The 16,995-nt window shown below is 52.5% G+C and overlaps 1 protein-coding gene across 1 annotated transcript in view; it reads right to left on the bottom strand.

The window, feature by feature from the left end:
• The window catches only part of NCOR2 (nuclear receptor corepressor 2), a 245,299-nt gene extending 231,013 nt beyond the window's left edge, over positions 1–14,286 (bottom strand). The window contains exon 1 of the mRNA XM_084272224.1: positions 14,190–14,286. The gene's annotated coding sequence lies outside the window, so the exon portion shown is untranslated. The remainder of the gene's footprint in view (positions 1–14,189) is intronic.
• Positions 14,287–16,995: the final 2,709 nt, after the last annotated feature.

Genomic DNA, 16,995 nt, shown 5'->3' with positions numbered 1-16,995 from the left:
GTTTCAATCTTATTAGGAGATCTCAACTGCATCACAAGCTTGACACATTTTCCACTGAGGAAAACAGGAGTAAATCAAAGTAGCTTCACCCCACCAGAAGGTATTTTGTCCTTTAAACCCTCTTGCTGTGTGTCTCCCCACCTCCTGAGGAAGAGCAAGACAATGCAGAGGTCCAGAGTGCCTACAGACCTGCTCAGCATCACACAGCAAGCAAACAGCTAAGCCAAACCACCCGGGTCCTATCTTTCCCACAAGATAAGGCTTTCCACTCCCGCTCTCCTTAGGTTTTCGCCTCTCACCTCAAGGCCACATGCAGATGACCGTGCTTTTTCTGAAGCCAGTGCCAATGAGGCCACTGCATTCGTTATCCGGCAGGATAATGACAGAGTGCAATTCAGTCAACAGCAAATCCTCCCCAGGGAGATGCCCTCTGACCTTCCCTGAGCTGGGGGATGAAGGCAGACAGCCAGATCTCAGACAGGCGGCAGAGCTGAGTAATTCCTAATGAAGCCTTTCATCTCTTCTTTTGTTTTGGGGAAGGGGCAGGGGGGGTGGAGGGAAACAGTTTGGAACTGTCCACCAGCAGAAAGTTATTTTCTAGGGCTGCCCCAAATCCCTACCATCTGAACAGCATTTCTCACAGCTTCTGCCCAGCACACGGAGAGCACGAACCACATCGCTCTCTGTGGAGATGCCCCTTGTGAAGACAGGTGGTGCAGAGGGGAAAGCAGACCAGTCAAGTCACAGCAAGAGCAGGGATGCTCCTGGAAACCTTGCTTAAAATCGCCCTTAGGCAAGCAATTGGGAGAATTTATGATATCCATTCAAACCACACTTTTGTCAATAAAATTCAGTTCCACCAACACATCAGCTAACAGTTGAAAGACAAGAAAGTTCATTAAATAAGGCCCAGACACAGCCAGGACCTTACCTCTCTCCAGACATCTGTCAGCCCTCACAGTTTTCTTCTGTTTTCAAAACCACAAGCTCAAAGGACCGCAAGCATTTGATACCAACTCCCCCCACTACCTCCCCCTCCTTTCCCCCAACAAAAATAAACTATTCTCGTTTCTCCTGTGTGAATTCAGCTGCAGAACTGAGCTCTGCTGCATCTCCCAAACGCTCGTGTCACCCAGAGGTACTGAGGTAAATAAGGGTGGAAAACCAGCTCACAACTGGGAGATCTCAGAGCTGCTCAGACACCCACACAGCACCCAGGCCCGTAGGCACCAGTCTCCAGCTGTGTGACAGTACCAGTTTTAGCCACGTGCTTTTTACTCCAGTTTCCCAATCAGGCCTGAAATGAGCTGTGTCTGAAGCAATCCCTTCCCATCCAGCTGCACAGTGATTGCAGGGATTCACCCTCCACAAGTCCCACCTCATCATCCATGGTTTAGATCGGGAATAGGAATTACAGGGAAGGACCACAACCGTGGGATGCTCCCTACCCTGATCCCCCCAGCACATGAACTAACATGAACCTACACACTTAAATAGAGCTTGGCTTGAGTATTTATATAGATGCCAAATCCCAGGGATATCAATGACAATCTCTTCCCCAGTAAAACCTGATTACAGCACTGGACTCTCTAAAGCCCCCCCCGCCGTCTCCCACGTCACCACCACGTCATGGGGAGCAGCCAGCGAACCCCTCCAGGTGCCCAGTGCAGCAGGGGGTTGCGATGCCACCGATTAAGCAGATCTTCAAAGGAAGAAAAACAAGAGTCCTAGTCAATGACTGACCAGCCTAATGGCTCAGGCTACTCTGGTGTGCTCCTCTCACAGCACATTTGTTTGCCAGGCTGCCCAAGAGAATCCGGAGGGTCAAACACGAGGTCATCGACTGCGCTGTGATTTCAGCTTTGCTGGAAAATAGAAAACACTGAAACCGCAGCCAAGGAAGGTCCTGATACTTACAATTATGGCTGAAAAGACATGAAAATACAAATCTTTTAAGTTCGAACCTACCAGAAGTGGCATCAGAAAGAAAAAAACAGGGATCTTGAGATTTTTTTTTTTGAAGATCAGCTTAGCAATAGTTAGTAATCCACCTAAAATTCTGACCAGCCTCAGGGACCAAGAGTGACTGCAGAAAGCAAACCCATCCTTTCAGGCTATTTTGAGCAGCACTCACAAGGTTTATCCCAGAAACTGCTTTCTGCCTACTCAGATTTCTCAACTGAACCGATCACATGGTGTTTCGATGGATGGCTGGAGACACTTGAGAATAGCACTGCTGCCTGCCGCTATCTGCTTGGCACAGGATGGTTTTTAATTGAGGCTGAACTCTAAAGTCCCTGCCGCAGTCTGCACCTCCAATCACTGACATACTAATTAAACCCAGGAGAAAGAGTGCAAAGTAGCGATGCCTTTAACTGGTACATTAAGATGAAGAAACCCAGTGACATGCATCTCCAGGATGTGTCGCTTTGTTTCAAGCCCATCTGATCAGATGTTAAATGGCAGAAGTCAGGGTGATAGAGATCCTGCAGCACAATACAGGCAGCAAAGTACTTGCTTTCACCTCAGTCATCCCAACAAGGAAATCAGAGCAAGTTTTTCCCTGAGTTTGGGACCTTCCTCCCCTGGGAAGGTAAGAAATTATAAAAAAGAGGGGAATGCAGAGCAAGAGAAGCACTTGAGACACCAGTCTGGTTCAGAGCCATCCTCCCCAGCTCATATGGACACAAGAAAGAAGCCTGCTACAGAAGCCACACTGAGAAAATCAGCGCTGGCTGCAGAGGTTGGTGGTGGCTCAGACAACACAAGTTCTGCTCTGAAAATCCGATGGGAGAGACTCAGCCTGGAAACAACTCTCCATTAGGTTAATTAGTCAAGTTTGATGTATCCAAGTCGGTTACCATGGTCACAGGAACTGGAGAGTAATGCTACACACAGATTTCCCCATGTGAGACTGGGGATGGGGGAGCTGCATCCTGCAACTCCAGGGCTCCACTGCCCTGGGACACCCTCCCCTCCACCCCCACACCGGCTGAGTTGCTTACCAATGATTACTGGAAGAGCATCTTGTCCACAGATCATAAGGCTGCTAAAAATAGCACCAGAGAGCAACCAGGTTAATGACACCACAAGAAGGTGCATCTGCACACAGAAACAAACAGAATGCATGTCAGATCCACCTCTTGCCCGGATTCTGCTTGTTTGCTTTGGGGGCGGGAACAAAAAGATGCTCTGTTTTCTCTTAAAAATTCAACCACCACCTGCCAAAGAAGTGACAGAGAGCCATCCATCTCTCCCAACACCATGTCAAATACAGCTGAACCTTGTTTACCTATTCCTGGGAATAAAAACAATGCACTGAGAGTTACAGCGTAACCCCAAACAAATATTTTAAGCATCAATAGCTACACTGCCCATTTACAATCAATATCCCTTCAGTGACTCGCAGCCCTACACTGCAACACGTTCATCCATGCAGCAGAGCACACAAGTAAAAACCAGTGCTGCCTCCAGAAGAGCAGCAGCAGATTTAGAAAAAAGAAGTGGGAGAGAAACAGCGATCAGCAGTTCAGCAAGGCTGTGAAGAGCAGTGTTAAACCCTCCTGGGAGAAGGATGCTCCCCTCCCTCCTTCGCTGTTCATCGAGTGCCTAACTGAGCCACAAGAGCCGCTTGCAGAAGCTGCCACAGAGCACAGAGGATGGCATCTGACCAGCTTCGCTGCTCAGGGACACAAGGGGCTGAAAGCACAAAAAGCACAGACTACTTGAATCACACGAGGAGCAAGAGTGAGAGTCAAGGAACCGAGGTACTGCAGCCAGCAGCTAACACAAAGCACAGGCCCATGGAGGGTGAAAAGCTCAAACCCTGCCCAGGAAGGGCACTCCCAGCCACCTTACTGGTCTGGGCAGGCGATTCTCAGCCCATGGAAAAGGAGGAAATGCCACTGACCTTCCCAGCTGCCCAGACCACAGCAGGAAGGATGGAACTTAGGAGGAGCGGCTGAGAGAGCTGGGCCTATTTAGCTTGAAGGAGACTGAGGGGTGACCTTATTAATGGTTATAAATATGCAAAGGGCAAGAGTCAGGAGGATGGAGCTCTTCTCAGTGATAGCCAGCAGTAGGACAAGGTACAAGCTGGAACATGGGACATTCCATGTGAATCTAAGAAGGAACTTTATCACTCTGAGGGTGATGGAGCCCTGGGACAGGCTGCCCAGAGAGGTCTCTTCTCTGGAGACTTTCAAACCAGCCTGGATGTGTTCCTGTGCAATTCAGTCTGGGTGATCCTGCTCTGGCAGGGGGGTTGGACCAGATGATCTCTCAAGGTCCCTTCCAACTCCTAATGTTCTGTGATTCTGTGAACTTCTACCAACGGTACGTGGCTCCAGGCTGAAATGACTGCAAATAAAACCCTATGTGAAGGTCTGCACCCTATGCGAGGGTCTGTATCAGCGGGTACAAAACCGATTTATCCCCTGCAAAAGGAGACTCATCAGAGATAAGCACTGGTCTGCATGGAGATGTGAGAGAGAAAAATCTCAGAGGGGAATTTCAGGACTGTGGTTTTACATCTGCAAAAGGCTTGAAATGTAATTAAGCTGTGGAAATTCCAGCTACTACATCCCTGACTTCAGGCTGTATGCCCCCCTTAAACTCCCCATCCCTCCTTGCAGCACCCCTAAGTGGTGTCATCCCAACAAAAAGCATGACTGCTTGGTGAAGACATTCCTTCAACTACTCAGCTCAAAAACAAGAGGAGGGAGAAGCACTGTGACAGGAACTGGGTGGTGTCAGGAGGTGGAGACTCCTTGAGCCAGCACTATGACCAAAGCCCCCACATCCAGGAATCCAGCCTACAGGTCAGCTAGATGCTGTGAAAACAGCAGAAGGAATCACCCCCTTGCTTGCCAGCCCCAAACCCATTAAGAGATACAATTCAGCTCCACCTTTCTCAGCAGGTTAATGTTGGGCTGCTACTTTCCCACCCCCCCCCTCCCTTCTGCAGACACCTTAATTGGTTGCTTAATACAGATTTCACTGCTATGCTTATCACCACGCTGGGAGCCGGCCGTGTGACTGGAGCGCAGAACACAGAGAAGACCCATTTGTCTCCGTAACTAATTGTTCTGCCTCCTCAACATACACACTAAATTGACTTGGCAAGACTGCAAGGCGAAGCTGCTGTATTTATTTAGCTATTTCTTCTGCTGGTGGAGAGGCTTCATAAAGCAAATGGCCAAGACAGCACAGGCACCTTGTTTATGCAAAGCTGGAAGGAGTGAAGAAAGGATGAGGCCCCAGGTTTGCAGCGTTCCTGGCTGTCCCCTCTACAGTAGGAATTTTAGCCTCAGTTACCTAATAATTACTTGGCAAAACGCTCCAGAAGTTCATCAAGGCAAGTGTGAACACTCATTTCTGGCTACAGCCTCCTTCACCCTAGGGATCAGCCTCTGTAGAACAAAAATAAGTACGTGTAGACTGGCTGATCAAAACACAGGGGAGTGCCTGCGTTAGCCAAACACGTCAAGCTGGCAACCAGAGGCTTAGGAGTCAGGCATGGACATGTTCTTCCTGGAGCAGCCCCACGTCTGCAGCCAGGGGTCTGACTCTGCACCCATCTGCCAACTCAGCCAAAGGTTCAAGGTGTTTCCGCATAAAACAAGGAACTAGAGCAAGACAAACACAGTAACACATTGTGTGGGGAATTAAACCTCCTGCTGAGAAGAAATCCACAGACATTTTAAAAGCACAACTGAATAAAATGAAAAAAAAAAAAAAAAGGCAAGCCACAGATGGAGCTTGAAGCTCTTGACCCACTGAAACTGGCAGCAAAACTCAACCCATCTTTGGCAGGGAGAGCAGGAGCAACCAGAGAGCTTGCATACGTGTGGCTGCCTCCTCAGCAACAACTCCTTCACCTCTGGGCAAAGCCAAGTCCAGTTTCTCAGCTTTCACCTGCTGTTGGCAGAGTTTTAGGACACTCATAGATGTGCTCCAGATTTCATGAGCATCAAATCTCAGCAGAGAACACTCAAACCTTACTTTTCCACAGCCACAGTTAGAACAAAACACAAGCCTTAAGGTATTGTTTCATAATGCTGGAGAAAACCCAAGATCCTGCAGCGTTTCCCAGTCCATCAGCACACAGCCCTCAGGAATGCCGCTGGTAGCTGGCTGGGTTCTGGACCAAAACCACAGCAGCTCTTTACGTGCGTCTCTAATCATGGCATCTTAAGACATGTAGACATCAAGCAATCAAAAAAAAACCAACAAAATTTTTTAGCGGCTACCCTATCAAGAGAGCAAAGCAAAGCCAAGACTAAAACCTACAAATGGGCGGGGGGGTGGGAATAGAGGCTGGCTGACACCTCCTATACATGCTGTCAGCAGGATCATTCACTCCGAAAATAAAGATGCTCAATGCATCTAACTGATGACAAGTGCTTCACGGTCCCAAACCCAGAGCTGCAGAAAAACCTCTGAACATCCATTGCCTTTGGCACTCAGTAAAACAGGACCGCTCGTCCTCACAGACGCTGCTGCCCAGTAGGATCCTCAGCTCCCCACAGCCACCACAGCGCTCCCACCCCTTCTGCCTCATCAGCACCTCCTGAATAACCAGCACTTATTTCAGACTAGAAAGCCTTGCACAAGAGCACTGATGGCTTTTTCCACTGCCAGTTCTGAGGGTTTTCCCAGGACGCTGGATACACAGACTCCTGTAACAGAGTTTGCTGCATTTTCTTTCTTTGACAGTTTTTAATCACCTCTGGTCCAGCATTTGGAAATTATTATTCACACACACACAGAGCCCAGGAACAAGGCTGCAGGGAAACAAGAACTTCACCAGCCTGCCTGTTTTTGTCTGTGGACACCACCTCACATATTACCAAATCAAAACAAGCCAGCCAACTCCAGCGCAAGGGGGGGAAATGAAAGGGCAGACCAGTGACCTAGAAATGAAGCTGAGACCTTGGCATGAGCTCAGAGCTCTGGAAGCGAGGGAGGAAAAAATAAAAGCAGTAACTGTTCTCAAGATAAAGCTTGAAAACTATATTAATGGAATTATATGACATGGTACCTGCAGAAAAAAAAAACCCCAAGGAAGTATTTCCAATGGGAAAGTGTCATCTGCTTCACCTCACAGAAGAAACTCTGAGCCAGAGGAGAGGGGACACAGTTATTTAAGGTCCCCACGCAGGAAAAACACCCCAGGCAAGTGACTGGAGAAACCTGCTGAGCACACAGCTTTGATACCAAACACCACTGCTCTGTTACACCTCCAAGATTTACATACCACATGATATCATGAATCGCGTGACGGTAACGGGCAAGGGCTCCACGAGTCAGTAGGCGAAGCTCAAGGGCTTCAAGCAGTGCAGAGGGAATGCTGCAGTCACACGTCTCGGCCCTGGTCCAATGCAAACTCACCCTGCCAGGTGTAATTGGTTCAGGGAGGGTGTTAACAAGTTACCTTTGTTCCAGCAAGTTCCAGGCATGATCGGGTAACGTCCACATCACCAGCATAAAACTGACACGGGCTCTGCATCACCCTCCAGCAAGGCTAACAGGAAAGGCCATCAGATGCCAGTGTCCAGCCCCACACTGTGCATCTATCACCAGGTAACGCGGCGTAAATCACTGGGGACTCACAGCCCGTGCAAAACCAGCTCCTTGCAACATCACGCCAGAGAGATCACACGTGCTCAACAGTAAACACTTCTGCAGAGCTGCAAGTGCTTCTGCTGTAGGAGCCAGGTGCTACCACCCATAAACCATGAGCTTGCTGGGGTGTTTCTGCAGCACCGGGAGGTACACACTCCAGAAGTCTGCAGAGGTCAAAGACCGAGCTATTTATGAAGTTATCGAGTACAACGCAGCTGAAACCCAGTCCTATAAAAATGTAGCCGTTGGGAGTCATTTTACAAGGTTTTAAAATATTTTTCAGAAGAAAGCCAACTTTCCATTGTTTGCCACAGCCTGCTAGAAGCCACAGCATAGAGGGAAGACACCCTCCACCCTCTCCAGCCAGCGCCACACAGCTGGAGGTACAGACGGATGGTCAAGATGCTCAGCTTCCCCTGCCATCCTACTCACCTACTCACTCTCCCACCACATGATTCCACCTCAGGGCTTAGTCCTTCACCACACTGTGCTGCAATAATCGAGCTCTAGCTCCTTTGACAACCACCTAAGCCTCCAGACCTTTCAATTATACACTCCCCAGGGAAGATGAAACCTGCTCGCCTGGGAGACAGCGAGTCCCCAGGGACTGATCACAGACAATGGGATGATCAGCACCAGGAACTTTCCCAAATCCTGTCATCCTCCACCCACCGGCTGACACATCTCTTTCCTTCTGCCTCCTTCCACGTAGAGACAGGGAAAAGCACAATACAAGCCACCCTCTTGCCCTAACACGCAGAGGACAAACCTCAGCTGTGTTGCTTCGAAGCTGGTGAGAAGCGCACAGGCACCAGCCTGGAGCCTGCAGAAAACAGGGTTTAGAAGATATAAAACTCAATAAAAAAGCCTGCATGACAGATGGCCACACACCACCAGAGCATTCCTTCCATCTCCACGGGCAGGGTGAAGCACACACAGGCAGGAAGGGTTAACTTCCCATGTATTTGGGCCGAAACTGCATTTCTGGGCACAGCCACTCGGTCCAGTGTTACGCCAGGGAAACAATGCTAAATAAAGATTACGCTGAGTGGTATTATGTAAATAATTCCCTTCCACAATGAAAGGATAAACCTAGACTGCTTGGTTAGTTATTAACCCGGCAGCCAGCACCGCAGAGAGGAAATCCTGCCGGCTCTCCCTCCCTCAACACACTCACCAGGAGAGCCACAGCCAGGGCTGCAGCTACCAGAGACATTACCCACCATCGTCCCCTGCCTCCCCGGGTGCTGGCACTCTCCCTCGGACCACTTCCCACAGGAGGAAACCATTTGGGCCCCCACCACATTGTCTCCTCCCAGGGCAGCCCCGCTCCTCCTGGCCTCTCCGCTGCTGCAGAGGCTGGACTTGGCCCCCTTCCTCCTCCTCCCACCAGCAGTCCAGGACACAGAGGGCTGCCTGCCCTTTGACGGGAACACGCTCCTCGCCACATCCCTCCTCTGGAAGACCTCCCCTTCCCCTTGTAGGCTGAACCCACCGGAGACTGCCTTCGCCTGCACATCTCCTGCCCAGAATAACTTCCTCGACCTTTCTGCCTCCACCTCCCCCCCCCTTGCAACCTTCCTCCTGCCTTGGCCTCACATCTGAATGCTTTATGTTCGTCATACGATTTTAAATCTGTCAGCAATTCATCCATCTGCTGCCTCCTGGGTTTGTAACGCCACGAACCTTTCTGGGATACAGTCCTGCATAAAGCTCTCGGTGGAAAATGAAGCTGCGTCTCTTCCAGAAACCCAACCAGCTTTGGGCTCACGTCTTACCAAGGTGCTGAGGTGTTGGAAAGACTGGCTTCTTCCCTGCAGCTAGCAGAAAATCCATGATGCTATCCGGACTAAAATAAACATTATGGGAGCGGCGATAAGGGGAAATATTTCAGCTGACTAAGAGTAATGTGGGTTCAAATCCAAGCGTAAGCTGATATTGCTTGTAATTTGTTCCTGAGCCAAAAACACAGGCTGGGAGTGAAGAAATGGAAGGCATTAAACAACAAGCAGCGTACTCAGCGACTCTGGAAAACTTCAGCATTTCCATTTATGTTATTATTTTTTTAAATAACCTTCAGTTTCACGGATCATAAAGTTAATTTGGAGTTAACTTCCCTTCTCTGTAACTAGACAAAGCTGCTATCCTTTACATTCCTTAATGTTTGTTCAGTGCTTCACAGCTATAAAGCGCTTGAGAGCACTAACCATTATCAGCATCCTCGGTGCCACCCAGCAGGCACATAAGCATGTGGATTGCTTTGCTCTCCCCATCCCATCAGCATCCCCTCCCCATGCTCCAGCTCTCCTCCAGCCCCAGGAGCACAGTAGCAATCATGGCCATGGCCATACAGCTCTATCTATACAGTTTTTCCTCCAGTACTAGCACCAGTCACCTCTCCACTGCAGGCAGGGCTCCTCTTTGGATATCTCCAAGGCAAATTCAAACCAGCAGCCCTAGCACACACTGAGAGCAGCAAGGTCTGTAGCAATCAGCACCTCTTCTTCCCTGCCCAACCACATCCACGTCCCACTGCTGAGCTTCCCAGGGTGTCAGTGGGTAGCAGCACCGTGTGAACTCTGCCAGCTCACCAGCAGCACCCCCTCCTTGGGCGCTCTGCTCGCCCTTTATAGGGCCAGCTCATGCCCTGGGGAGCCCAGAGGCAGGTTGGCAAGAAGGGAGAACTGGTGGCCTTGAGAAGGGAAGTGACAAGCAGGGTGGGCAGCAGGACTGGGGCTGCAATCCAGATTTCTCAATTCCCAGTACAGTCCCGCTGCCGCCTCGTGCACAGGGGTCAGGGTTCACTTCCCAAAACTGCCAAATCACTCATTTCCTTCTGCTCTTCTCTCCTTCTCCCCTTCCTACCAGATTCCCCCCACCCCCAACCAGTGTCTTGCAGGCATTTTCATGCCCTTCATCTGGAGCTCCAGCTTCCCTTTTCAACCATCTTTTAGGAAGCATCCTTGCTCTAGCCATGCTCATTAATAACATGCACTTGGAGTTTCCTCTGCAACCCATCCCTTTGACATCACATGGTACATCAGAGACCTTGACACCCCTGTGCCAACAGAACAGTAATTCTCCACCAGTTAAACTGGAAAGGACCCACACAGCAAGGGCTATGCAAGAGCCCACATCACCACATCCTAGATGAGACTCCATGACCTCATGACGCCCAAATCCTTAAGCGGCTGCAGAAGCCTCACTAATCACAGAGGCAACTGGGCACTGTCGTACCCCCTATCTAGCTCCACTGAGCCAACCCTGCTCTCTGCTGAAACCTCTCAGTGAAGGCTGAAGCAAGCCACGCAGCCCTTTAAGAGCACACAGCCTGGATTCCCATCTTTGAGCATCCCTGCTTGTAGCCCAGGGTCTGCATTTGGGGGCTCACTGCTCATAGGCACAAAGCCCAGGAGGGAAGGGGTGCTTTGCTATTTGGAGTAACGAGCCCTCACACTGAAGGGGCAAAGCACTGCTGGGTAAAGAGCCTGCTCTTCACCAGCTCCCCAGCAGCCTTGCTCTGACACACTGAACTTCACATGACTCTCCCCCAGCCTCGACCTTCAGCTGCGTCTAGTGATCCAATCAGAATGAGACACCAGGTCAGGGATGGGTAGCACAGCACCCCAAACACAGGCCCTCTCAAACCCACGTCTCATCATGACTGCTCAAATGAACTGACCAAAACCCACTTACGAAAATGTACCGATTTAAACCTCTTTTCCTACCTGCTCATCTAGAAATCGGGGAGATCATAACTTTCCTCTTCCCCAAAGAGCTGTGAAGATGACGCTATCCCAAAACTCATAAATTACCACTGACTTCAAGCAGGTTTCTCCCAGGATGAGCCACCCAAAAACAAGACTCCGTTTCAGTAGAGGCCACTAACCAGAACCAGCAGCGGAGGGAGCATCAGGAGCCATCAAGGGGACAAATAATTTATAGCCATGTCACAAAAGATGAAGACATCTCTTATGACCCAATTCCAGCCAATGCAGTCCAGAGCTGCCGAGGAGATGAGATGGGCAGCTCTCTTAACACATACAGCTAGCGGCACGGCCGCATGCGCACCTTCACCACCAATCATAACAAAGCTGCCTTTACCAGACTGGATCTCCTAATTACAAGACTGGAACACAGGCTGAACCAAACCCTCGCTGGATTTAGCGCAGGATGGCTCCAGGGACTGGTACAACCTCCACTCGAGGCAACTTGGTTCAAATCCAACCACAGCCATTAGCAAGTGAAAGGTATTGCCAAGCAGCAGCTGTTCGGTGGCTTGTGTGAAACAAGTCTATGGTTTCAGTCCAGATCCTGTCACAAAAAAAAATGCCAGTCACCTCCCTGGCACTCAAAGGCGCGAAGCCAGAAGCATCCACCCACCTCTCCAGCGCTGGAGATACCGGCGTGGGAGGCACTCTCATGCAGGGCCGGTACCAGCTCCGCAGAGCTGGCCCTGACCTCCACAAGGTTTTCAGAACCAGGTGTTTTGCAACTTGGCAGAAACACACAGCTAAATAACAGAAACCACCACCCACATGAAGCCAGAACAAAGCACCAGTGTTTTCCTGCCCCAGACATGTGCATGCCCCATCTCCTCTCTCACACCAAAAATAGCTTCTACTTTTTTCCCTTTTGGCAACAACAAACTGAGGGGGTCTGAGTGCATTTGCTTTCAATAAACGAAATGGGTTTTGCAACCTCTCTCATACTGAAACTTACTCAATTGAAGTTATAAAGTCTTGTCACACACAGAACTTCCCTTCCTTCCCATGACATCTTGGGACTTGGGCTCAAAACACTTTCTGAGCCTTGCTCACTGTATTCCCCAGCCAAGGCACAGCTTCTGTGCAGAGCAGGGCAGGCACAGGCACACGGGTGGCTCAGCTAAGCCCTAAAGTCACCCAACAAGTCAGCAGTTGAATTCCGAGAGCTAAGTGTGATTTCACTCAAGTCCTCCACTTCCAGAAGAGATGGAAATACCCAGTTGTCCCAACTTGCATTCCCTTCCCTTCATGAATTAGCAGTAGTAGCAAACCTTTATCTGTAAAGCATACAAGCAAACTCGAACTTAACCTTGCTGATAAAAGCCTATGCTAAACGGAAAAAGTCTCACCCGGCACGGCCAAGGAATAACAGCAGAACAAGATCACATCCACTGGTGTCAGATTAGAAACACCAGATTCAGCAAAATCCTGCCGTTTTCAGGCGTTCAGAGCACCAACCTTTGCTTCGTGCAACGACAGAGGGAGAGATGGCAGAAAAAGTTCAAACCATAAATGCCTGTGAGCTGAGAGGGCTGCGTTAGGAAATACCCATCGCACAGATCACCTCCAGCAGCACTGTCCTCTTGGGCAAATTCCTGAGCTGACCCAAAACATAAAGTTCAGGGAGCAGACCCAGGGCTCTCTCCAGCGCAGGCAGAAGCGCCTGCGGGTTGTACAGGCAGGGACATCCACAGGGTTCAAAGCTGTGGAAGGAGGGATGGGTTTATATTAGGTCAACACAGCCCCTCGCCCCAGACAGCGCCAGGAGGGCCAGAGCCCGGTAGGTTTTGCTGCTTCAGTGACTTTGGCAGCAGCCCACATGGCAGGCAGCTGCCTGCACCCACTGCAGCCTGCTCTTTGTGCATTGTCAGGGCAAGGGAGCCAGAGGAAGGGCCGAAGGAGAAAAGGGAACAGGAAATTATAAGAACGGACAGAAAAAAACCACCAGCAATCACTCCGGCGACTGCAGCTGGGCTTAGAGAAGCGTACACTTGTTGCCTGCAGACACCGGCCGTGTTTACCCACCATAAATATTTACATGCCGGGTCCCAGAGCCCTGCGGCCCTTCCCGCTGCTGGTTGTGTCTGCGACCCCAGCCCCAGGGGGGACACGTCCTGGGGGGACACGTCCTGGGGTGCCAGGGCGAGCCTGGGGCCAGGGCTGGCTTTCCCAGCCGGGGCTGAAGAACGCCCCGGGTGCGGGTTAACCCCACCGGTGTGTCAGCACGAAGCCCCCGGTTTGGGGAGCGCGTACGCGGGGCGGGAGCCCAGAGACACGGCGGGACTGGGAATAAACAAACGCACGCAGCAATGACGCTAGAAAAGGAAAATAAAACCGCGAAAGGGAGAAAAGAAACGGGAGAGATGGGGGGGGAAAGGGCCTTCGGGGTGCCCCCGACCCCACAGACGACGAGACCCCCTCACTCGCGAAGTGCGGGGCTCCCCGCGCCGCCGAGCCCCGACACCTCCCCGCACCGGGCTCTCCCCTGAGGACGAGGGCAAGAGAAGCCGACAAGCCCCCGCAAAGTTTCTCCCCCGAGGCGCAGCTCCCGCGGCACATTCTCCGTCTCATGTTTACGTAACGGCGGCGGCAGCCCGCACCCCTACCTGGCGGGGAGCGGCCCCGCACGGCCCCCGCCCCGAGCGGGCCGCTCGCCGCCTGACAGCGGGGGGAGGAGGACGAAGAGGAGACGGGGGTCCCCGCGGACCCCGGGCCCGCTCCGGGCAGCGCCACGCCCGGGGCAAGCGTACACCCACCCCCACCCCCCCCACTCACACCCCCCCGCCCCCGCCTTACCTAATCCCGCCGGCAGCTGCCGCCCCCCATCGCCGCCGCCGCCGCCGCCGCTGCTGCTGCTGCTGCCGCTGCTCCCTCCTCGCTCCCGCCTCAGCGCCCGGCGGGGCAGCGCTCTGCACGGGGACCCGGCCCCGCCATCTGCGCCGTGTTTATAAATCCAGAGCCATGGGGCTGCTCCCCCGCGAGCCTCGCCGTCCGTCGGTTTGTCGGTGGGTCCGCCCGCCCGCGGGGCCGGGCCGGGCCGGGCTGGGCCGCCCCTCAGCCGCAGCGCTGGCCCAGCAGCGCCCTTGCTTCGCTTTGCCTTGCCTTGCCCTACCCTGCCTCGGCGCGGCGGGAGGCGGCGGCGGTCCCTCAGGCCGCCCCACAGCCACCCCGGCGGCCGGGCGGGGCGGGGCCGCGCCGCCCGCGCGCCTTAAAGGGGCCGCGCCCGACTCGTGCAGCGCCGAGCACCCGGCGGACGGGCGGGCGGGACGAACCGATCGACCCACCCCACCCCTGCAGAGCCCCTCGCGGAGGTGCCGCGCACGGGGACCACCGGCTGTATCCTTGCCGCACCGGTGCCACGAGTTAAATCGGTGCCGCCCGTTGTACCGGTACCGCCGGCTGTATCGGTGGCACCGGTTACGCCGGCGGCACCGGCCGTGTTGGGGTTGCCAGCTTTACCGGTGCCGCTGGTCTGGTTAGGGTGTCGTGAATAACTTTTCCGGGTGAAGATTCTCACCCACGCTGCGGGCTGGCCCGGCAAAAGCCGCCCCCGAGCCTTTTCAGACGGGGAGGGGTACGGGGGGAGTGGGGATCGCCGCTGGTTTCCCGACAGCTACTGCCCAGCAAAGTTCCAGCCCCCGATTAGCCGGTGCCCGGGGCTGTCCCGCAGCACCGAGCGGGGAAAGCTGGGGTCTCCCGGCACCGAGGGGTTCTCCGTGGGGACCACCCGTTCCCAGCCCCAGCTCGGGGTCCGCGCTGCTACCCCGGCGGCAACGAAAACCTTCCCCGAGGGCTGAGCTGGGCAGGGAAAAGTTTAACGAGCAAACGCCCGCAGAATCCTAAGGCTGAGGCAGCCCAGGTCGTTCCCACGCCGCTCGCGCCTTCCAGTGCCACAGCCCAGCTTCTGATTTTTCCGTTTTTGCTCTTTTTTTCCTCCTCTCGTCCTCCCAGGGGCGATGGGGACGGTCACACCGTCCCAGCCACCACCGTTTCTGCTCCATCAATTTGCCCCCTGCCCAGGCAAATCTACACACTCCCACCCCTCCATCCCTAACACGAGTGGAAAAGCATCTTGCGAACCTCCACTTCTCCCTCCCCACTCCACCAGGCAGTAGGGAGCACGGGCAGAGCTGTGCCCTCACAGGTTCCCTGCCGCTCTACCTCCCCGCAGCTCATTTCTCCTTTCCCACAGCTCCACGAGTGGCATTTCCCCCCGGGGAGCGGGATGGCAGGGCGGGCAGCTCACGGCATTCCTTGCCCCAATACGGCTGCGCTGCCACGGGGCAGAGGGACTTTCCCAGGCCCGGACTCAAGTCTCCTTAAGTCACCCGACGCGGTATGTAAGCACAGACACACGCCTCAGTGCGAGCATAAACATGGAGAGCACAAGTCCTGTTGCCTCAGAGGAGCCTGATGTGCCAGGAGAAGCACCCATCCCGTTCCCCTGGCAGCTGGCTGCCCAGCAATTTAGGACAGAGCCTTCCTTGCAGTTCAAATCCGTGTTTGTAAGTGTTAGTCTTGCAGGCTGAGCATCAGCAAAGCGACAGATCAAATCTTCCTCTAGAAGATGCGATTATCTTGGAAGATAAAGGGCTGAATTTATCCATGTTGCATTGCAGGGTGTCTGTGCTCTGGCCATTTAGCATTTCTCGAGCTTCTTTTTCTTTTTTTTCCCCCCATATCTGTGACGTTTCACTTAATGAATGGAAGGCAAGTCCCCTACCACGGCAAGAAGACTCGAGACATTAATTTTAGAGAAGCCAGGAGCCAGGCTTTTAGATTCCAGTGACCTTAGAACAACATTATCATCCAAAAAAAAAAAAACCCCTTAGGGTTGAACACGCTTTCCAGCACTACTGAATATCCTTCCAGAGCACAGATGGATTTTTTGCCCATGTTCCCGTGGTCCAGAAGGCCACGGTCCCGAAGGGAATAGCTTGGGCTGCTATCGTGGCGTGAATATGTGCTTGTCTCATTGCTCTTGTAATAGGGGGGATGATTTTCCTTTTGCTTTTCTGTCTTCTGGCAGCCTGGCCATCTGTAAGTAGCAGCTACCAGATCCTAATGGTGTTTACAAAACCATCATGCAAAACCACTGCACCCAGTAATCTCCCCCAAAAAACCCTAAATAACACCCAAAGTACCCAAAAATAATGGTTGCCCCAATGTTATGGGACTAAGTGACTTCATGCGTGGGACAAGACCTAGCAGTGAACCCCTCAAGCTCAGATACTGTCACCATCCTCATCTTAACAACCTCCTAATGAGGAGTGTGTGACTCTCCCTAATGCAAGAGGCTGGATGCTGTTTGTATAGATCCCAGGAAATCAAATCCCTTCCCTGCCTCAAGAAAAACAAGCTTGGCTTTAAAATACTGTCCTTGCAAACAGCAGACAGCAACGGTGTGCTCTTTGCAACAGGGCTCAGGCTTTTGCAGCCTCAAGGCTTTGTGTTTTGAAGCTTTTTTCCCTGCAATCGTGGGAGCTGGAAGCTTCTTGTTCTGGTTAAATCACAGATGAGATTGTGGCAGCAATCCCAAGGCTCTGGGAGCTACGGCTTCCCAAAAGCAAAGACTATGGAAAGCGTGTGTTGAGCATCACAG

The sequence above is a fragment of the Gallinula chloropus genome (genome assembly GCF_964237585.1).
Source record: "Gallinula chloropus genome assembly, chromosome: 17".
NCBI lineage: Eukaryota > Metazoa > Chordata > Aves > Gruiformes > Rallidae > Gallinula > Gallinula chloropus.
This window is presented reverse-complemented; position numbering and strand designations above follow the sequence as displayed.